At 45.0% G+C, this 23,727-nt stretch overlaps 1 pseudogene; it reads right to left on the reverse strand.

The window, feature by feature from the left end:
- Nucleotides 1-17,293, reverse strand: part of LOC134984336 (zinc finger protein 585A-like) — a 137,060-nt pseudogene extending 119,767 nt beyond the window's left edge.
- Nucleotides 17,294-23,727: the final 6,434 nt, after the last annotated feature.

A 23,727-nucleotide genomic window follows, 5' to 3' on the forward strand; every position in this document is an offset into this window, starting at 1 on the left:
CTCAGGTGTTTTAATTAGCTGGGTTCCTGCATTTCAGATCACACATTGATAAGGCCCTATTTAGAGGTAAGTCCTGTATAAATTTATAGAATGTGATAATATTAGGGATGTTAGGGACCCATGTGATGAAGTCACCTGTCCGCGGTACATGGGCCCGCATATTTGCGCAAATGTGTGCTAAGAACTTCAATTATACCCCATGTTAATTGTGAGGGTTTATTTAAATTATTTTTATTATCAGTGTTCTTAGTGCAAAGAGTGTGCATCTGCATCTCTCTTCCCCCAATATAGTGTGCTGTTCCAGCTGGGAATGGGATGTCCCATCCACCTCACTGACGTGACAGGCTCAGCTGTCAGTCATGCAGCCCCACTGCGCCCACTCTCTCCATACTCATACATACATGTCTTTCTGGGAGTGTCTCATCCTGGTTGTCAGTGAGACAGTGTCTCTGGCATGTCACAATCCGGGTATCTGGACGTCATTACTTACCATTCAGATGTCTCCTGAGGCTGGCTCAGCGTTCCAGGGACGGATCTCGCCTGCATTGCTGATGTCCATACTGTACATCTCCCTCCTGTCACTCTAAAGCGATGTCACAAGCGGCTTCATGTTAAGTCTTAGAATGGCGTCTCCAGCCCTCCGTGGCCTCTGCCGCCGTTCCTGTGTTTCCAGTATACAGATTCATCAGTGTGGCGTCCCATGCCTGCCGCGGCCTCCGCTTTCATCCATGTGGTTCCAGTATGCAAGTGGTCAGTGTGGCGTCTCCTGCCCTCCGCGGCCTGCGCCGCCATTACTGCTGAATCTCCACATGGTTTCTCAAACTAGCTTTCCCTCCAAGTGCTAACATGGGCGCAGCCATGTTGGTTTCTATCATATGCCTCAGTTTCCACCAATCCGCTGCTCTACTGGAATCTGCATAATTGTTTAGCCAATGCCTGCCTTGCTGCAGGTATAAATATCCTGTGCCTGAACCAGGAAATCGTCAGTGCTTTGGTTGTCAAACCTTGTTTCCAGTCTCTCTCTCCTGTGGTTGTTTTTCCAGGTTTCCAGCTCCTGTCTCCAGCCTCCACTAAGAGACCCGCACCAGCCTACCACCTGCGGTGCAGCCCGACTCTGCAGTCCTCCGTGACTACTCCAGTTTCCAGCTACAGATCCATCTGCTTCCAGCAGAGATCAGCTTCTCTTAAAGTGCCGGTGCTTTTCCTGCAGATTTCCACAAACCACCGGTACCAGTATTTCATCGCTCCCAAGCTTCATATGATCATTTGGCTGGTACCATCCAGCATCCACTCCGTGTTAACACCTGACTGGTTCCAACCAGTACCCACAACAGCTACTTCATCAACAGCGGACCAGCTTTCCGAGGAACATCAGCTGGTGTGTTCCTGGGCTATTCTCACTACTACAGTCGGGCCTGGTAAGGACTTTCCATCTCAAGGACAATAAGAACTGTACCTAATTCTACCAGAGCCCTGTGGCCATTGCCAACCCGTAGTACCCAGGAACTGTGATATACTTACTGTTGATTATAATATTTATTTTACCACTGCTGTGACACATGGAGCTTGTTTAATAAATGATTATTGACTTTTACTTTGGTTGTCGTGGTCACGCCTTCGGGCAATCTTCCTACGTGTAACTTACATGTCCAGGGGTCTGATTCAACCTCCCAGGTTCCACTACATCTCAGCCCCTACAACTGAGGCTTCCTCCCATCAGCTCAGGCCCTCAGTTGTGACATGGCACAGCTGTGTAATCATGATGTGAGTGTGTATGCTGAGTAGTGAGTACTGCTAGCAGCAAGCCTCACAGCTTAACTGCAGTGTAGCAGTGTGGTGGGTGTGGGGGGAAGGGAGAAGGGGGTTGCTACACCAATGATTCAAGGAATGGAGTAGTTGGATGGGACTCACACAGCAGGTGGTGAAAAGCTTAAAAATGAGGAGTGGTTGTAAGGGGAAGGAACTGGTAGGTGTAGAAGGGATTACTGAAGGTAAGGACTCTCAAGGAAAATTAGAGTGGGATCCCACAGGTACCAAAGTGGGTAAAGAGCAGCTTTTAGGAAGGAAATAGGTAAGACAGACCCTGTGTTTGACCCTTCTTTACCTCATGCAGGGTCGATCTTTGGACTCTCCAGTTCCTCAGGGGGCTATGGATCCTTTTTGCCCACTACCTGGCAGTTCTGTGGTCATCTCAGGCCATGAACCTCCCAGATGCCAGGCCTCCAGATAAACATGAAATGGTCATGGAGATGGTCCTGGGCTCTGTGAAGGAGGAGGTGGAAAAAGCAAAGGAAAGTTGTGTCCCTTCTGAAGGAGCAATGGTGGACATTGTGAATGGTGAAGGGAAGGTTTTGTGGGTGAAGAGGGAGTTATGCCATATATACCAGAAGCATGGGTCTTCAGCCTAGATGATGTGCCACCATTAATGTGGATTCTGTCTTGTCCGGCCAAGCTTGATTTACGGGCTTTGTAATTTTTTTAAGCAGGATAAAGGCTGAGTTTTTTTTATTTCTGCAGTAGACTAGAATAAGCCCAGACAGTCCCACTTCCATTCCAGTGACCACCGTGCCATCACTAACCTGTATGCTTACACAAAACAGAATGATGGAAAACTTACACGGTTTCTTTACATCTTCTGGGGTCCACTCCGAGATTAGACATTATGGCGTAATTACTCAGACGGGAATATAAAACAGAATAAAAAATAAAAGCTTTAATGTAATAATTAGATGCAAACAAAAGCTTTTATTATGAAATACAGAGGAGTATCCGCACCATATAGATGTAACATACAACAAACCACCGCAGATGGAACCCGGGTGACTCTAATGCACATGGTAATGTACAGGGTATATATGGACAGGATCTTGTATCAGAAAACACTCAGCACTTCTGATCAAGATGAGTGTCTGCAACAAGTTAGGCAAACTAGAAGTGAAAACACGTTCCAATGGCCGCCATATTGTCGTGCAGCAATACAGATTGTGGAAACTGGTATTAGACATTCACATTTACACAAAGCACAAGATACAAAATAAACAGCAGAAAAAAGACCTAAGCCTTTGGGATGTATTATTTAGGAAGTAAATAGAGATACATTAATGAAAAGCGTGAGTAACAGTCATCAGTCTGCTTGTGAAGGTCTCTAGAGTGGAGGCCTCTTGGACTGTGCAAGGCAGTGAGTTCCATGGTCAAAGCTAAACGTTCAACCCATAAATGAATGACAGGAGATTCTTGGTACTGCTGGTAACAGTCCATCTGTAGAAGCAAGCAAGCAAGCAAGCAGGGCAGTAAGGAGGCAGAAGCTGCTTCTAGTACCTTGGACCGTGTAATGTTGGGCTGGGAAGGTCAGTTAGCCAATTATGAAATAGATTTGTCATCTTACAGGCAGCCGGTGAAGGGAGTAGAGAATGGGTGTTATGTGGCAGGAATTAGCTGGTTAGGTAACAGCTTGGCTGCTGCATTCTGTACTAGCTGCAAGCTCTGTAATTCTTTTGCTGGGTGACCCAGGTAGATGGCATTGCAGTAGTCTATGAACTTCTGAGGGAATCAAGTGCTTGATTCTGGCTATGGTCCACAGATGAAAGAACGAGGATTTGTATGTGGCGTATACCTGATGTCTGTGTCAGCCACATACCAGGACAACACAAAGATTCAGCACATGTTCAGTATTTTGCAATTCTGAACACCAAAGCATAAATCCAGATGGTTGGTAAAGCTTGTCCTTTATTCGGGAGCTTCTATTATGTTTCACAAAGACTGAGTCACAGCCAACTGGCATCATCCACCCCTGGCGCTCAGCTAGACAACCATTTAGGATTGGTATTAGGTTCTCAGTACATGGTGCAAAAAGCAGGTCATCTGCATAGCAGTGGTAGACCAGGCCATGACGTCTGATTATATCACCCAGTGGTAGCATGTATATTTTATAAAGCATAAGAGATCGGATTCACCCTTGAGGAACATTGGACGACAGTGATAATTATACTCCAGAAGATGTAAATGGTTCCGTACTTGGGTAATGTCTAATATGTTCAACAAGAGCAGATTTATTTCTCTCACAGCATGAAAATGGCCTCTCATCTGTGAAATCGCTGATGTTTAACAAGAACTGATTTCCGTGCAAAACATTTCCCACACTCAGAACAGGAATATGGCATCTCACCTGTGTGACTTCTCTGATGTCTAACAAGATGTGATGTCGATGAAAAACATTTCCCACAATCAGAACAGGAAAATGGCTTCTCACCTGTGTGACTCCTCTGATGTCTAACAAGATGTGATGTCGATGAAAAACATTTCCCACACTCAGAACAGGAACACGGCTTCTCACCGGTGTGACTTCTCTGATGTATAACAAAATGTGATTTGCGTGCAAAACATTTCCCACACTCAGAACAGGAAAATGGCATCTCACCTGTGTGATTTCTCTGATGTATAACAAGATGTGATGTCGATGAAAAACATTTCCCACACTCAGAACAGGAATATGGCTTCTCACCTGTGTGACTTCGCTGATGTATAACTAAATGTGATTTGTGTGCAAAACATTTCCCACACTCAGAACAGGAATACGGCTTCTCACCTGTGTGACTTCTCTGATGTATAACAAGATGTGATTTCCATGCAAAACATTTCCCACACTCAGAACAGGAATATGGCTTCTCACCTGTGTGACTTCTCTGATGTTTAACAAGATCTGGTTTCGATGAATAACATTTCCCACACTCAGAACAGGAATACGGCATCTCACCTGTGTGACTTCTCTGATGTATAACAAAATGTGATTTGTGTGCAAAACATTTCCCACACTCAGAACAGGAATATGGCTTCTCACCTGTGTGACTTCTCTGATGTATAACAAGAGCTGGTTTCCGTGCAAAACATTTCCTACACTCAGAACAGGAATATGGCTTCTCACCTGTGTGACTTCTCTGATGACTAACAAGAACTGATTTACATGCAAAACATTTCCCACACTCAGAACAGGAATATGGCTTCTCACCTGTGTGACTTCTCTGATGTATAACAAGATCTGATTTATATGTAAAACATTTCCCACACTCAGAACAGGAATACGGCTTCTCACCTGTGTGACTTCTCTCATGTCTAACAAGATATGATTTAGATGTAAAACATTTCCCACACTCAGAACATGGAAATGGCCTGTCACCTGCCTTAGCTGGCTGATGAGTAATAAGGTTTGTGTTTTGTGTAAAACATTTGGCATCTACAGAACAGGGAAACACTGAATCTACTCTCAGAGCTATAACAGATGCACCAATATCAGAGTGATCAGGAGAACATTCCCCAGGATCAGGGGGATCAGCTGATAGAGCTGGATGTATAATTGGGGTAATGGGGTTATCTCCTGGAGAATCCTGTCTACTGTCATCTGTTATTTCAGAATCCAGGGATAACATTAGATGTCCTTCTGAGATATTCCTGCTTGTGTGTCCATCTCCTGGAAATAAAATACATTAATATATAAAATGAGTAGACAAGACCAAGGGTGTTACAGGATACAATATATAATTCTATAACAGACATTTTTACCTGTAATCATTGCTTTTATGTTTATTAAAAAACAAAAAAAGCTAGGATGCTTAGACTGGAGCTTGATCAACACTGAAAGCTCATGTGGGATTACTAGAGGGGACGTGGACGCTCATGTGGGATCACTAGAGGTGACGTGGACGCTCACGTGGAATTACTAGAGGTGACACGGGCGCTCACGTGAGATTACTAGAGGTGACACGGGCGCTCACGTGAGATTACTAGAGGTGACACGGACGCACATGTGGGATTACTGGAGGTGACACGGACGCTCACGTGGGATTACTAGAGGTGACACGGACGCTCATGTGGGGTTACTAGAGGTGACATGGACGCTCATGTGGGGTTACTAGAGTTGACATGGACGCTCATGTGGGGTTACTAGAGTTGACATGGACGCTAACGTGGGATTACAAGAGGTGACACGGGCGCTCACGTGGGATTACTAGAGGTGACACGGGTGCTCACGTGGGATTACTAAAGGTGACACGGACGCTCACGTGAGTTTACTAGAGGTGACAGGGGCGCTCACATGGGTTTACTAGAGGAGACAAGGACGCTCGCGTGGGATTACTAGAGGTGACACGGACGCTCACGTGGGATCACTAGAGGTGACGTGGATGCTCACGTGGAATTACTAGAGGTGACGTGGATGCTCACGTGGGATTACTAGAGGAGACATGGACGCTCATGTGGGATCACTAGAGGTGACACGGACGCTCATGTGGGATCACTAGAGGTGACACGGACGCTCATGTGGGATCACTAGAGGTGACATGGACGCTCATGTGGGGTTACTAGAGGTGACATGGACGCTCATGTGGGGTTACTAGAGTTGACATGGACGCTCATGTGGGGTTACTAGAGTTGACATGGACGCTCATGTGGGGTTACTAGAGGTGACATGGACGCTAACGTGGGATTACAAGAGGTGACATGGACATTCATGTGGGATTACTAGAGGTGACATGGACACTCATGTGGGATTAGTAGAGGTGACATGGACGCTCATGTGGGATTACTAGAGGTGACATGGACGCTCATGTGGGATTACTAGAGGTGACATGGACACTCATGTGGGATTACTAAAGGTGACATGGACACTCATGTGGGATTAGTAGAGGTGACATGGACGCTCATGTGGGATTACTAGAGGTGACATGGACGCTCATGTGGATTACTAGAGGTGACACGGACGCACATGTGGGATTACTGGAGGTGACATGGACACTCATGTGGGATTACTAGAGGTGACATGGACGCTCATGTGGGATTACTAAAGGTGACATGGACGCTCACATGGGATTACTAGAGGTGACACGGACGCACATGTGGGATTACTGGAGGTGACATGGACGCTCATGTGGGATTACTAAAGGTGACATGGACGCTCATGTGGGATTACTAGAGGTTACATGGGCTTTGCAATAATAAAACAGCAAAGAAGAGAAAGTGCTGTCCTGTTTGCGCACTAATAAATAATATATAACCTTTATTAAGTACAGTAAAGTATGTAAGATAAATCAGTGATATATTAAGCACAAAGGTAAATGTATAAAGTTGAATAAAGTAATAAAGAAACAAGTGTATTTGTTGTTAAACATCGGCATGTATATTATATTGGGGGATAATTGATTCAGTGCTGGTAATCCTGTTCAGTAAGAATATATTAATATATTACACCCATACGAGGATGGGATAAATTACACATTTAATAACATTGTGGCAGAGTTTCCTCCAGCGGTAATCTCAATGTAACATCATACTGTATGTATAAACACTTTATGGGGGGGATTCAGTTCATCGCAAAAACTCCCTAACCAATTAGCCGCAAAAAGTTATTGGTGATAATTCTCCATAGGTTTTTTATTTTGCTCACAAATGTCTGCGCACTGAGCAGTTGTGCGGTGTTAGGAGGAACTTATTTAAAATAAGATTTTAAACCTACCGGTAAATCTATTTGTCCTAGTCCGTAGAGGATGCTGGGGACTCCGTAAGGACCATGGGGTATAGACGGGCTCCGCAGGAGACATGGGCACCTAAAAATAACTTTTCCTATGGGTGTGCACTGGCTCCTCCCTTTATGCCCCTCCTCCAGACCTCAGTTAGAGAACTGTGCCCAGAGGAGATTGACACTACAAGGCAGGATTTAAAAATCCCAGGGCAAGATTCATACCAGCCCACACCAATCATACCATGTAACCTGGAACATACATAACCAGTTAACCGTATGAACAACAACAGTGACGGTCAAAAACAGACTCCAACTGTAACATAACCCTTATGGAAGCAACAACTATATACAAGTCTTGCAGAGTTTCCGCACTGGGACGAGCGCCCAGCATCCTCTACGGACTAGGAGAAATAGATTTACCGGTAGGTTTAAAATCTTATTTTCTCTTACCTCCTAGAGGATGCTGGGGACTCCGTAAGGACCATGGTGTTTATACCAAAGCTCCCAATCGGGCGGGAGAGTGCGAATGACTCTGCAGCACCGACTGAGCAAAAGCTAGGTCCTCGTCAGCCATGGTATCAAACTTGTAGAATTTAGCAAAGGTGTTTGACCCCGACCAAGTTGCCGCACGGCAAAGCTGTAATGCCGAGACGCCTCGGGCAGCCGCCCAAGAAGAGCCCACCTTCCTAGTGGAATGGGCCTTAACCGAATTTGGAACCGGCAATCCAGACACAGAATGAGCCTGCTGAATCGTATTACAGATCCAGCGAGCAATAGTCTGCTTCGAAGCAGGTGCGCCAATCTTATTAGCAGCATACAGGACAAACAGTGCCTCTGTTTTCCTAATTCTAGCCGTTCCGGCTACATAAATCTTCAAAGCCCTGACTACGTCCAGGGACATGGAATCCTCCAAGTCACTCGTAGCCACAGGCAGCACGATAGGTTGGTTCAGATGGAATGAAGAAACCACCTTAGGCAAAAATTGAGGGCGTGTCCTCAATTCCGCTCTATCCACATGAAAAATCAAGTAGGGGCTCTTGTGTGACAAGGCCGCCAATTCTGACACTCTCCTTGCCGATGCCAAGGCCAACAACATGACCACCTTCCAGGTATGAAATTTAAACTCAACCCTGTTAAGTGGTTCAAACCAGTGTGATTTTAGGAACTGCAACACCACGTTCAGGTCCCACGGTGCCACTGGAGGCACATAAGAAGGCTGGATGTGCAGCACTCTCTTTACAAACGTCTGGACTTCTGGAAGAGAAGCCAATTCCCTCTGAAAGAAAATCGAAAGGGCTGAAATCTGTACCTTAACAGAACCTAATTTCAGGGCCATATCCACTCCTGTCTGCAGGAAGTGGAGAAAACGCCCTAAATGAAAATCTTCCGTAGGGGCGTTCTTGGTTTCACACCAAGACACATACTTTCACCAGATACGGTGATAATGTTTCAATGTTACCTCCTTCCTAGCCTTTATTAAAGTAGGGATGACCTCCTCCGGAATCCCCTTCTCCGCTAGGTTTCGGCGTTCAACCACCATGCCGTCAAACGTAACCGCGGTAAGTCTTGGAATATACAGGCCCCCTGTTGCAACAGGTCCTATCTCAGAGGGAGAGGCCAGGGATCTCCTGTGAGCATCTCTTGAAGATCTGAGTACCAGGCCCTTCGAGGCCAGTCTGGAACAACAAGTATCGTCTGTACTCTTCTTCGCCTTATGATCCTCAACACTTTTGTGATGAGAGGAAGAGGAGGAAACACGTAGACCGAGTGGAACACCCACGGTGTTACCAGGGCGTCTACTGCTACTGCCTGAGGGTCCAGAGACCTGGCACAATACCTCCGAAGCTTTTTGTTGAGGCGTGACGCCATCATGTCTATTTGAGGAATTCCCCAAAGACGTGTTATGTCTGCAAAGACTTCTTGATGAAGTCCCCACTCTCCTGGATTGAGATCATGTCTGCTGAGGAAGTCTGCTTCCCAGTTGTCCACTCCCGGAATGAAGACAGCCGACAGAGCACTTCCGTGATTTTACCGCCCAGCGAAGAATCCTTGCGGCTTCCGCCATCGCGACTCTGCTTCTTGTCCCGCCTTGGTGGTTCACATGAGCCACTGCTGTGACATTGTCTGATTGAATCAGAACTGGTAGGTTTCGAAGAAGACTCTCCGCTTGTCGAAGGGCGTTGTATATGGCCCTGAGTTCCAACACATTGATGTGTAGACAGGACTCCTGGTCTGACCACGGTCCCTGAAAATGTTTTCCTTGGGTGACTGCTCCCCATCCTCGGAGACTCACGTCCATGGTTAACAGGATCCAGTCCTAAATTCCGAACCTGCGACCCTCCAGCAGGTGAGCACTTTGCAGCCACCATAGGAGAGACACTCTGGCCCTTGGGGACAGAGTTATTTTCCGATGTAAGTGCAGATGCGACCCGGACCATTTGTCCAGAAAGTCCCATTGAAACCTCCTCGCATGGAACCTGCCGAAGCGGATGGCCTCGTAGTCCGCCACCATTTTTCCCAGAACTCGAGTGCATTGATGAACTGACACCCATTTCGGTTTTAGCAGGTCTCTGACCATGTTCTGGATGTCCTGGGCTTTTTCCAACGGAAGAAAAACCTTCATTTGTTCCGTATCCAGTATCATACCTAGGAACATTAGTCGAGTTGTCGGAATCAACGGTGACTTTGGTAGATTCAGAATCCAACCGTGTTGCTGGAGCACTCTCAGAGAGAGCGTTACACTGTTCAGCAATTTTCTCTCTTGATCTCGAATTTATCAGGAGATCGTCCAAGTATGGGATAATTGTGACTCCATGCTTGCGCAGGAGCACCATGATTTCAGCCATTATCTTGGTGAAAATCCTTGGGGCCGTGGAAAGACCAAATGGCAACGTCTGAAATTGGTAATGACAATCCTGTACAATGAATCTCAGGTATTCCTGATGGGAAGGATATATGGGGACATGAAGGTACGCATTCTCTATGTCCAGTGACACCATAAACTCCCCCTCCTCCATACTGGCTATAATCGCCCTGAGCGATTCCATCTTGAATTTGAATCTTTTCATGTACAGGTTTAGGGATTTTAGATTCAAAATAGGTCTTTGTGTAGGAGAAAGGAATAACCCAGAGTTCTCGGGCACTTGGATATGGGGTGCTCTGTCAAGCAGCAGCCGTAAAAAACGGGAAGTCACTCCCACAGTAGATATACAAAAAAAAGCAATCGAGGCTGCGCTAGATTATTACATAAAACAAAAATAATATCTGATAATTCAATGTTTAGTTAAAAATGAATGTATTTAATATGGGAATATAAACCATCAATGGTAGTTCCAAATAATGACATTAAAAAGTACACATGGTAGAATAAATAAAACCAGGGTTACCCATAGGCCAGGAATATAGGTGGTATTGAATTAGGAAAGTCAGTTCCAGATTTGTTCCCCCAATAGTTAATATGTCCAGCAACTACAGATTTAGGAGGTGTATATATCCAAAATTGTGGCTTTTACCGCTAGAGGATAAGTTGCTCCAAGGTGGTAAATGGTGAGCTCCTCATGCAGTGCGGTGGACAAAGTTCAACAGCTCAGCCAAATAAGACACCTTCCGGTATGGATCTTGTGCTGGAATGTAGTAGGGGATGGTCTGGACTTTTTAGCAAGAGTTCCTGGCGTGAAAAAGCTGCCACCCCAGTGCATCCAGTAATGGATAGGGCCGAAATCTGCACCTTTATGGACCACTTGCATTCAACATATGCCACATGTCCATCCATTCCTGAGTCGGCACCACCGACGGGGACACACCACTCATTTGCTCCACCTCCTCCTTGGAGAAGCGTTCCGCCTCAGACATGTCGACACGCATGTACCGACACCCCCCACACACAGGGATAAACCTATAAGGGGACAAAACCCCAACCAGGCCCTTAGGAGAGACAGAGAGAGAGTATGCCAGCACACACCCAGCGCTTAATAACACTGGAAAAAATAAATGACCAGATAGCGTATATATATATATATATATATATATATATATATATATATATATATATAAATATATATATATCCAATTCCCACTCACTGCGTTACCAATGTGCCCCCCAGCAGGGGAGAGACCGGGGAGCCAGCGTCCTCATGCAGCTTCTGTGGAGAAAATGGCGCTGGTTAGTGGTGAGGATCAAGCTCCGCCCACCCGACGGCGGGCTTCTGTCCCAGTGCAATTGTAATAAAATGTCGGGGGATTCTTGGATTTACTGCCTCCGCAGCCTAATCATACTCTTTGTGCATCAAACTTTGGGGATTATTGCTGCCCAGGGCGCCCCCCCCCCCCCCCTGCACCCATCAGTGCTGCCTCTGTGTGTTGTGTCTGGGAGCAATGGCGCGCAGCGGTACCTCACGAAGATCTGAAGTCTTCTGCCGCCTGAGATGTCTTCTATCTTCTCATACTCACCCGGCTTCCATCTTCCAGCATCTGTGAGGAGGACGGCGGTGCGGCTCCAGGACGAACCCCAGGGCAAGACCTGTGTTCCGACTCCCTCTGGACCTAATGGTGTCCAGTAGCCTAAGAAGCAGAGCCTATCAGTTAAGTAGGTCTGCTTCTCTCCCCTCAGTCCCACAATGCAGGGAGCCTGTTGCCAGCACGACTCCCTGAAAATAAAAAACCTAACAAAATTATTTTTCCACAGAAAACTCTGGAGAGCTCTCTGCAGTGCACCCATTCTCCTCTGGGCACAGAATCTAACTGGGGTCTGGAGGAGGGGCATAGAGGGAGGAGCCAGTGCACACCCTTAGGAAAAGTTCTTTTTAGGTGCCCATGTCTCCTGCGGAGCCCGTCTATAACCCATGGTCCTTACGGAGTCCCCAGCATCCTCTAGGACGTAAGAGAAAAAGGCTTTGTAGATGTTTACTACTGTATTGTCTTACTGACCTATAGTTTCCTACTGTATTGTCTTACTGACCTATAGTTTCTTACTGTATTGTCTTACTGACCTATAGTTTCCTACTGTATTGTCTTACTGACCTATAGTTTCCTACTGTATTGTCTTACTGACCTATAGTTTCTTACTGTATTGTCTTACTGACCTATAGTTTCCTACTGTATTGTATTACTGACCTATAATTTTACTGTATTGTCTTACTAACCTATAGTTTCCTTCTGTATTGTCTTACTGACCTATAGTTTCTTCTGTATTGTCTTTACTGACCTATAGTTTCCTACTGTATTGTCTTACTGACCTATAGTTTCCTACTGTATTGTCTTACTGACCTATAGTTTCCTTCTGTATTGTCTTACTGACCTATAGTTTCTTCTGCATTGTTTTACTGACCTATAGTTTCCTTCTCTATTCTTACTGACCTATAGTTTCTTCTGTATTGTCTTACTCATCTAGTTGCCTTCTGTATTGTCTTACTGACCTATAGTTTCCTACTGTATCACTGTCTTACTGACCTATAGTTTCCTACTGTATCACTGTCTTACTGACCTATAGTTTCCTGTCATACTGACCTATAGTTTCCTACTGTATTGTCTTAGGGCCCTACACACTAAAAGATTATCTGTCCAATCTGGCTGATTGGAAAGAAAATCTGGCAATGTCTGGGAGCAAATGGCAATTTACTATTTGCTCTCAAAGATTGGAAAACAGACAAAAAGGGACTTTCAGACAAATTGGTTACATTTGTTTCATTAAACCAATTTATCTGAAGTGTGTTTGTCCATTTTCTTGATTTTGGGAGCAAATGGTTGATTGTCATTTGCTCCCAGACATTGCCAGATTTTCTTTCCAATCAGCCAGATTGGACAGATAATCTTTAAGTGTGTATGGCCCTTTACTGACCTATAGTTTCTGACTGTATTGTCTTACTGACCTATAGTTTCCTACTGTATTGTCTTACTGACCTATAGTTTCTTACTGTATGGTCTTACTGACGTATCGTGGCTTACTGTAGTCTTACTGACCTATAGTTTCCTTATTTTTTGTCTTGCTGACCTATAGTTTCTTCTGTAATGTCTTACTGACCTATAGTTTCCTTCTGTATTGTCTTACTGACCTATAGTTTCCTTCTGTATTGTCTTACAGACCTATAGTTTCCTACTGTATTGTCTTACTGACCTATATTTTTCTTCTGTATTGTCTTACTAGTTTCTTCTGTATTGTCTTACTGACCTATAGTTTCCTTCTGTATTGTCTTACAGACCTATAGTTTCCTACTGTATTGTCTTACTGACCTATAGTTTCCTACTGTATTGTCTTACTGACCTATAGTTTCCTTCTGTAATGTCTTACTGACCTATAGTTTATTCTGTAATGTCTTACTGACCTATAGTTTCTTCTGTATTGTCTTACTGACCTATAGTTTCTTCTGTATTGTCTTACAGACCTATAGTTTCCTATATACATAGTTTTCCTGTCTATGTATGGTAGGTATGGAAGGGATACCTACCATACATAGACAGTATATATAAGCCTCAGCCTCTCCCTTCTGAAAATGATAATGAATAAGGTGTATGTGTGGATACCATGCACATGTAACTGATTCTATTTACAGGAAACAATAGGGAGAGCCCACGGCTGTCTGGCAGTGTTCTAGATGGTAAAGTATTACACATATGAATATATTTCTTCTAAATAAAATATTTTTCACCCTGATTGATATAATACTGATAGTAAGAGAATTCAGTCAATAGTAATCTTTCTTTTAATTAATTAAGATCCATATATATGAATTTTTAGTGAATAGTTATTAAAGGTTATATTTTAATTGCAATTAAGTTAACAAGAGTGCTCCCTAAAAGGAAGTTTACTTCTTTCTTTCCGGACCGCTCTTCTATGCAGAAGGGAAATATCTGCTGTTTATTGAGAGATGCTCCCTGTAAGGAATTTACCACTTGCAGCTGAAATTGCAAAAGACCCCTCCCCTTGCATCAGGTAAATTAATGTCTCCTATGATTATGACTTCTCCCTTTAAAGCCATTTTAGTGATGTCCAACAATAGATTCCTGTCCAAATCCTGCCCCAGGCTACGTGGTCTAGAGATCACCCCAATGCGAATAATGTCCTTTTTCCCGGTTTCTGTGGTGACCAAAAGGGCCACAGATTTGTCTTCAATATTTTGTATTAATTGAAGTAGCATTTATGCTTTTTTCCCACATACATTGCTACCCTTCCTCCTACACTGACCATTCTATCCTTCCTAAATAAATTGTATCCTGCTATAGCTATGTCCCAGTCATGATTCTCATTGCACCATGACTCTGTAATTGCCACAATATCCAGGTTATCTCTGGTCATTATCACAATTAGCTCTGGAATTTTGTCTCCTAAGCTCCTAGCATTTGCACACATAGCTTTAAGAATTATGTCTGTGCATCTGTTATTAGTAGCCATGTCCAGACAGTACAAAATAAATGACAAGCTTAAAGTTGAAATTACCTGTTTGGTGATGTTGCTCTGTATTTGGTATTTGTTTTTTTAACTAATCAGGAATCACACTCTGTCCTTTACACCACGACTACACCTCGCTAAATGTAAAGATATAAACCTGACCACAAATGGCCAAATAGGTCTACTATATACAAGGAGTATAAAAAAAAATCATTTAACAAAATGAAGGTTATTTAATAAAAGGTTGCTAAACTGAGAAATTTAGATCCCATACAAATTAGGCACTCCACAAAAAACACACTACTACTTATATATGATCCCTAAAAATAAACTTCTGCTTGTTACTTTTTTATTTTTTTTTATTTAATATTTTTATTAAGTCGAGTAAACTGTTACAATACAGACAGGAGATGACAACTCTGAATAAATATTGAATCACATACATGTTATCCCGTGGAGGGGTAACCCAATATAACAAGAACAAGGGAGTACGTCAATAATGACAGATGTATATATCGACTACAATTTTTCTGTGTTTAAACAATGATAAACATAAAGAGGAAAAGTAGTAAAAAGAAAGAAGAATCTGAGGAGGAGACAGATAGAGTGGGAGAAAGAGAGGGAAGGGGGGGGGAATGGGAGAGTGGTGGATCGTCAGAGAAGCTAGCAGGGTGGGGATGTGCCTTGGAGGGCAATACCTCCCTGGTACAAACCATGTCAACTGTCCAACCAAGGACGGCATAGCATCTCTTATATTTATTATGACCTTTTGGTATAGGTTAATGCAACATACCGCATCACATTACATCACACCCCTGAGGTGGAGGGTGTAATAAAGATGAACCATGGTTCCCATATCCTCCTATATTTGTCCGATCTGTCATGTAAGGATGCTGTAATTTTCTCCATCGTGGAGATATGCCAAATTTTAGCTATTAGCATGCTCCTAGGGGGGGTATTGTTTTTTTTCCAGTTCTTAGCTATAACACAGCGGGCTGCATGTAAGATTTGAAGTACTAGGCTGTTTGCATGGCTATCTAAATTGGGTAAGGGAAGGCCCAGCAGGGCTGACCATGGGCCCAGGGTTATTCGTGAACAGAAGATAGAACTAATGAGAGATTCCACCTGAGTCCAGAACATGTGTATTTTTGGGCATGACCACCATATATGTTTGAAATCTCCGGTTTGGCCGCATCCACGCCAACATAGTGGAGAGGACCCTGGAAAAATCCTGTGCAGGGTCGCAGGGACCCGATACCATCTCGTGTAGACTTTATAAGAATTTTCCTTTACCAAGGAGGAAATTGAAGACTGAGCTACTTTTTGTCTAACAGTTTCCCAGGAGTCTTCGTTGGGGGGTGGGCCTAGGTCCTGTTCCCACTTACTTTCATGGGGGAGTAGATTTACTGCCTTCAGGGAACGTAACAAACCGTAGAGTATGGAGATAATACCCTGCCGCATGGGAGAGTAAATACAAAGACGCTCCAAGGGGGTAGGCTGGCGAAAAACCTGGGATTTGGGAAGGGAGCTTAAAAAGGAGCGGAGTTGTAAGTATTCATATACTACAGGTTGGGAAATATTATATCTGTCACTTAGCGATTGAAGGGAACGCCATGAGGACCCATCTATAAAATCAAACACCAGACACGGGCGCGGGTCCAAACGGAGCCACGAGTGGGATCGCAATGTAGAGCCTGGGGGGAAATCCCGGTTATCCCAAATGGACGTGATGGGTGAAGGGAAAGTGGACAGGCCGTAATGTCGAATGCAGAAAAGCCACAGGGAGCAGGTGAGTTTTGTTGAAGGGATACAAGTATGCATAGACCGTAGTGGCTCTGCTTGTTACTTTTAATAACACTATAGTGATGTGTGTAATAACTCTCTTCATCTGATGTTTGTCATGGATAACCTTGTGTTATAAACACCCAACTGAAAACAGGGCTGATGGCGGAGGAGGGTGAAGAATAAGAGATTGCTGTAGTGACTGAGCAATGAGAATATGTGACTTCTGTAATAATTGTTTATTACTCACCTGTGCTGATATCTGTAGGGATCTCCTCCTCCTTACACTGCTGATCACCCCTCACATACGTCTCTTCTTCTCCCTCTGTATCTTCTGTCATCATATCAGTCGCATACGTATTTTCTTCTCCCTCTATATCTTCTGCCTTTATATCAATCACATACGTCTCGTCTTCTTCCTCTATATCTTCTGCCTTCATATCAGTCACATACATCTTTTCTTCTTCCGCTGTATCTTTTGCCTTCATAACAGTCACATACGTCTCTTCTTCTCCATCTATATCTTCTGCCTTTAGATCAGTCACATGTGTCTCTTCTTCTCTCCTTATATCTTCTGCCTTTATACGAGAAAGACGTTCTACCTAAATAACCCAAAAAAAGATGATTTTGGTACTTACCTATAAATCCATTTCTCTAAATCCTCTAGGGGACACTGGAGTCTTATACAGTAGGGGTGTGAAGCTTGCAACCGGAGGTGTGGCACAATCTAAAATTAGCATTGTCTGCACAGCCGGCTCCTCCCCCTTCACATCCCTCCTCCCTCAGTTTGAAAAATTTGACTGAGAGAATAGGACATGATACTATAGTACTTGGCGAGGAACCAAACCGTACAACAAAGCAAACAGCATCCAAGAAACTCTTAACAGAAAAACCAACGCTGTTTGCACGAACTGTTTGAACAAGAACTTTGAACACAGCAGGTTGACGGCACCGAGGCGGGCATCCAGTGTCCCCTAGAGGATTCAGAGAAATGGATTTATCGGTAAGTACGAAAATCCTCTTTTCTCTTTCATCCACTAGGGGACAATGGAGTCTTATACAGTACGGGACGTCCCAAAGTTATTCCCAAGGGAGGGAGTGCTGTCGATGGCCTGCAAAACTAAACGTCCGAACTTAGAATCTCCGGACGCCATGTATCAAACCTGTAAAAGTTTGCGAATGTGTGGGCTGAAGACCACGTTGTCGCTGTGCAAAATTGAGTAGTGGAAGCACTTCGAATAGCCGCCCATGAGGCACTCACTGATCTGGTATTATGAGCACCAGTCTGAAACGGAAACTGCTTACCACAGGAAATATTAGCTTGCCGATTGGCAAAGCTATTCCATCTAAACAAAGACTGCCTAGATGCTGGCCAACCATTCTTTGGACCAAACCAATGGTCCAACCTTCTAAAGGACGACGTAACTTGTACGTATATTCGTAAGCTCGGACAACATCCAAAGACACGTCCCCATCTGCGAATCCCTGAAAGGATGGGACCACAATCGGTTGGTTTACCTGAAACCCCGAAACGACCTTAGGAAGGAAATCCGCTCATATACGGAGTTTGGCCTTATCCTTCTGGAAAATTAACAAAGTACTCTAACCTAATAGGGCTCCTTACGCCGAAACCCTTCCGGCCGAAGCTAAGGCAAGAATAACATGATCTTCCAAGAGAGATATTGCAGGTCTGTTCTTTCCAACGGCTCAAAAGATGGAGATCTCAAAAATTCCAACTACAAATCAACTACAGTGGGAGGACGGAATGGAGGTTGTATCCTCAGAACCCCCTGTAAAAAGGTTTGAACCTCTTCTAAGGACGCTAACCGCTGTTGAAATAGGATGGAGAGAGACGAAACTTGAACCTTCAAGGAACCTAGTCTTAGTCCTTCATCTAGACCAGCTCGAGTGAAAAGTAGAAGTCTGGGTAAGTGGACATTCGTCGAATTCTACCCATGTTCCTAACACCAGTCCATGTACTTCTTCTAATGTCTGCAGTCGTACATGGGTGTCACCGGCTTTCGAGCAGCGATCATCTTTAAGAATAGCCATTCTTGGTATCCCTCTCACTCTTAAGATCCGGGTCTCAACAGCCACGCCATTAAACGTAGCCTGTTCAGGTCTGAGTGGAGGAACGGCCCCTGATATAGTCGGTCCTCCCTTCGAGGTAACCGCCAAGGGTCCTCCGCTAGTATCCCCCGTAAGTCCGAGTACCGACCTCTACGGGGCCAACTTGGTGCTATGAGAATTGCCCATACTCGCTCTCATATTACCCCTTTTTGGAGAATTCGGGGTATGAGTGTGAAAGGCGGAAAAATGTAAACCCTTCTGTAACACCAAGGAAGTGTCAGCGTGTCCACTTCCTCTGCTGCTGGATCTCTTGTCCTGGACACATACCTGGGCAGCTAATGATTTTGTCGAGACGCCATCAGGTCCACCTGAGGTAGACACCATCTACTCACCATCATGTCGAAGATCTGTGTAAGCACCGCTCACCTGGATGCAGTCCTGGCGACTGTGATAATCTGCTTTCCGGTTCACTGTTAACCACTGACTATATCTTCTGCTAAGAGAAGCGATTTGTAAACTGTTTCTCAGTTCGAGAATGGTTATGGGTAACCCGCTCTCCAGTAAAGTCCATTTGCCCTGAAAGTGATGGGTCTCTAGGACAGCTTCCCCAACCTCTGAGACTGGCATTTGTTGTGAGAATCCTCCAATACTAAATTCCAAATTCTTGCCTGCTGCAAGGTTTTAGTGGAACGACCACCCAATTAAGGAGATCCGTATCTCTTGTGGCAATCGGATCCTTCGATGCAGGAGCCAGTGTTACCCTGGTCCCTGAGCAGTAACGTTCATTGGGAATGGTCGTAAGTGAAGTCAGCTGTACTGGAGAGCCTCGAAAGACGTCACCATCATCCCGAGAAGTTGCACAGAGAGGTGAAGGGAGACCGTCTGTGTCCTCAGTACCTGAGTCACTAGCCTCTGTAGGTCCTGGATCTTGTTCTCTGGTAAGAAAGCCCTCAATCTTACTGTGTCCAAGAGGAGATATAGGAATGGAATACGTTGCATTGGTCTGGGGTTAGGTTTCTGGAAATTCACCATCCACCTATGTTGAATGAGAAGTTGATAAGATGTCTGAGCATCCTTGATGAGCCGTTCTTGAGAGAAGGCTTTGATCAGGAGATCGTCTCAATCCTGCCACCATTACTGCCATGATCCTCGTAAGAGAGTCCTGGGGCTGATGATAGACCGAATGGTAGGAGCCTTCATTTGGAAATGATCCTGCACCAGTGCAAATCTTAAGTAAGCTTGGTGGGGGGTCCAAATCGGGATATGCAGGAATGCATCCCTTATGTCCATGGATACCATTAACTCTCCTGGTTCCAAACCTGCAATAACTGACTGTTATTTAATGAGCGTCCTTTGAAGCCTGGCACAGATAAGCAGCTAATTCTCCAATATGCTCTGCTACTGAGAAACCTCCTCCATGCTACCTATTCACGCCCAGTCCATGTGACAATGTGCTGGTACAAAAATTGCTTTTGATGAAGTGCGACCTGACATATCCTTTAAGGTGGTCACGCTAGGCCTAGGTGACATTGCCTTGTTTGAAAATGCCCAGTAGGCCATTTAACCATTACACTTCTTGATAAAGGATTCTTAAATTCAAACCTCCTTGGCACTTGAAAGCGTTTATCAGGCTGCTTCCAAGCATTCGCCATCTGAGTCTGGAGAGTTCTAGGAATATGGAGCACTACTGGCAACGATAGTGGGATACGAATCAATCGAAAACTCTCTGTATCCTTAACTTCTTACTCCCTGAAGTTTAGGGTCTTTATAACCACTTCTATAAGGGAATCTAAACTCCTGATCTAAGACAGACTTAAGTATCTTGCCTCTTTATCTATAATAAGACCTTCTTCCTCCTTCGTGTAAGATGAGGATGGTTCTCTTAATCGACTTGTTCGCATTTCTTTATGCTTGCGCAGGAGGGATTAATTTAAATCAGAAATTCCTCCATAGTCTTTGAGAATCCCTCAGTCCTTTCCGACTGCTGTTTGCGGGATTCTGACATTTCCTTTGAAATACCTGTTAGGGCTTGCTCCCATGACCTTGGCGGAGCCTTCCTCCCGTGCTGGACGCCCTTAACTAGACAGGCAATGCATACCAAGGAGCCGCTCACCCTTGCTCATCTTACTACATTTTGTGGAAACATAATAAGTCTTAGTGTTGGTGGTAAGTGCTTTTGACATTTGAAGCCGTACCCCATAGAGCGCTCCTCAGTGCTTCCCCCCTTTATAATAGGAACAGAAAGACGGTAACGGGTGATAGGAGTAAAGGTACACTGGATCCCCCTAGCTGGATCTTTCTAAACACTACAAACAAAACAAAAAATAACAATTTATAATAATAATATCACCAGATACACCCAACTGTATTTCAGTTCTGAGGTCGGGGTTGTGATCCAGTCGTTACCATCATTTCATCGGGATCTTTTGTTTAGAAGTCCCTTGAAAATCTAAAGCATAAAAATGCCTGTCAGAATCCATTGAAAATCCATTGCAGCAGAGTCCTAAATACAAATGTCCAGTAGAGGGAGCAGTTGCTCTATTATAATAACCCCTCCCTCTGCTCTGACCGGCCAGGAAGCCCGTCTATTCTAAAGGTAATAACGCCTGAGAGAGTCCTAAATACAAATGTCCAGTAGAGGGAGCAGTTGCTCTATTATAATAACCCGTCCCTCTGCTCTGACCGGCCAGGAAGCCCCTCTATTCTAAAGGTAATAACGCCTGAGAGAGTCCTAAATACAAATGTCCAGTAGAGGGAGCAGTTGCTCTATTATAATAACCCGTCCCTCTGCTCTGACCGCCCAGGGAGCCCGTCTATTCTAAAGGTAATAACGCCTGAGAGAGTCCTTTTGGCGCCTCTATTCGGCCGCCATTTATTTAATAAATATATATTACCAAGGCTCTCTGGGTCCTTCCTAGGGTCACTCTACCTCCTTAACGGCTGCCCCAGGCCGGACTTACTAGCAAGAGGATCAGTTTCTATTAATTTCCCCCTTTGTCGTCACACTCAGCCCTCCGCTGGCGGCGGGAAGGGACGAGAGATCATCTGAGCGGGCGGTGGACGCACTTCCCAAGCGCCCGTAGTGTGTGTGATGCTGCTACTGACAGGCGCGCTGTGTCTCCCTCCGCTGGCAGTGGGAGAGGGCGAGAGACCATTTCCGCTGTATGTGAGGATGCCGCCGCTGACAGCCGCAATGCGTCTCCCCCCGATGTAGAGGGGGGGGGGGGGGAGCTGGCCAGGGAATGTTTGAGCCCGCGCTGTGTGTATAAAAGAAGTGGGCGCGGCGGGGGAGCTGCGCTGCTAGTCTGCCAGGACATAAGTTACAGGAAGCCTGGAGGCAGCAGCGTGCACACTGGCCAGATAATAATAATAATCATTTTTTAAACCTCAAGTTGTGGGAATTGGAAGGAGTCTGCTAACAGCCTCTGCCTTTCTATCTAAAGCCCATATTACCCACCAGTACTCACTGCCCATGGAAATGCTGACTCTGTGCTCCGGATTGTCCATAGAGAGATGCAGATCCCTTTATATGGGATCATTGTCTCTCTAATTCAAAGGCTTTTGTCCCCCTTTTCATTAGGTTGACGCAGCCTGAGTTTTCTGTAATGTTACCTCCTAGGCACAATTTTTCAAACTGAGGGAGGAGGGATGTGAAGGGGGAGGAGCCGGCTGTGCAGACAATGCTAATTTTACATTGTGCCACACCTCCGGTTGCAAGCTTTAGACCCCTACTGTATAAGACTCCAGTGTCCCCTAGTGGATGAAAGGGAAATACAATGGCATTTGCATAATGTTTGATTAAACTGAGGTGAAACAGTATAATATCAGTGTATAATACACACAGCTCCTCTACACAACATATAGTGACAGTCACTTTGGTATATTGGTGAGACCCTAAATCCCACCTACCTGATCCTCCTGTGGGATCCTGTGATTCTCCTCTGTACAATCCTGGGAATACAGAGGACGGGGACATCTCTCTGGGGTATCTCTGTTACTGGGCCCATCTGTAGGAGACACACAGTGACTGAGTACAGTGTATATATGTGATTATCAGGTGATGTGTGTATATAGAGACCCCCATACCTGCTCTACCCTGTACAATACATGACAGTCTGCTCTTACCCAGTGATGTGAGGGGCCGGTGATTCTCCATCATCACGTCCTTGTACAGACCCCTGTGTTCCTCTATATACTCCCCCTCCTGCATGGAGACATAGACAGTGACATCCTGACACCTTATAGGAACCTGACACACACAGTGATACAGTCATCACCCAGACACATCCCCTGGTGTTACTGTATAATGTCCCATTCCCAGCAGTCACCTCTCCAGTCATCACCCAGACACGTCCCCTGGTGTTACAGTATAATGCCCGATTCCCATCAGTCACCTCTCCAGTAATCACCCAGACACGTCCCCTGGTGTAACTGTATAATGTCCCATTCCCAGCAGTCACCTCTCCAGTCATCACCCAGACACGTCCCCTGGTGTTACTGTATAATGTCCCATTCCCAGCAGTCACCTCTCCAGTCATCACCCAGACACGTCCTCTGGTGTTACTGTATAATGTCCCATTCCCAGCAGTCACCTCTCCAGTCATCACCCAGACACGTCCCCTGGTGTTACTGTATAATATCCCATTCCCAGCAGTCACCTCTCCAGTCATCACACAGACACATCCCCTGGTGTACTGTATAATGCCCCATTCCCAGCAGTCACCTCTCCAGTCATCACCAAGACACATCCCCTGGTGTTACTGTATAAAGCCCCATTCCCAGCAGTCACCTCTCCAGTCATCACTCAAACACATCCCCTGGTGTTACTGTATAATGTCCCATTCCCAGCAGTCACCTCTCCAGTCATCACCAAGACACATCCCCTGGTGTTACTGTATAATGTCCCATTCCCAGCAGTCACCTCTCCAGTCATCACCCAGACACGTCCCCTGGTGTTACTGTATAATGTCCCATTCCCAGC

Source organism: Pseudophryne corroboree (assembly GCF_028390025.1).
Source record: "Pseudophryne corroboree isolate aPseCor3 chromosome 3 unlocalized genomic scaffold, aPseCor3.hap2 SUPER_3_unloc_5, whole genome shotgun sequence".
NCBI classification, from domain to species: domain Eukaryota; kingdom Metazoa; phylum Chordata; class Amphibia; order Anura; family Myobatrachidae; genus Pseudophryne; species Pseudophryne corroboree.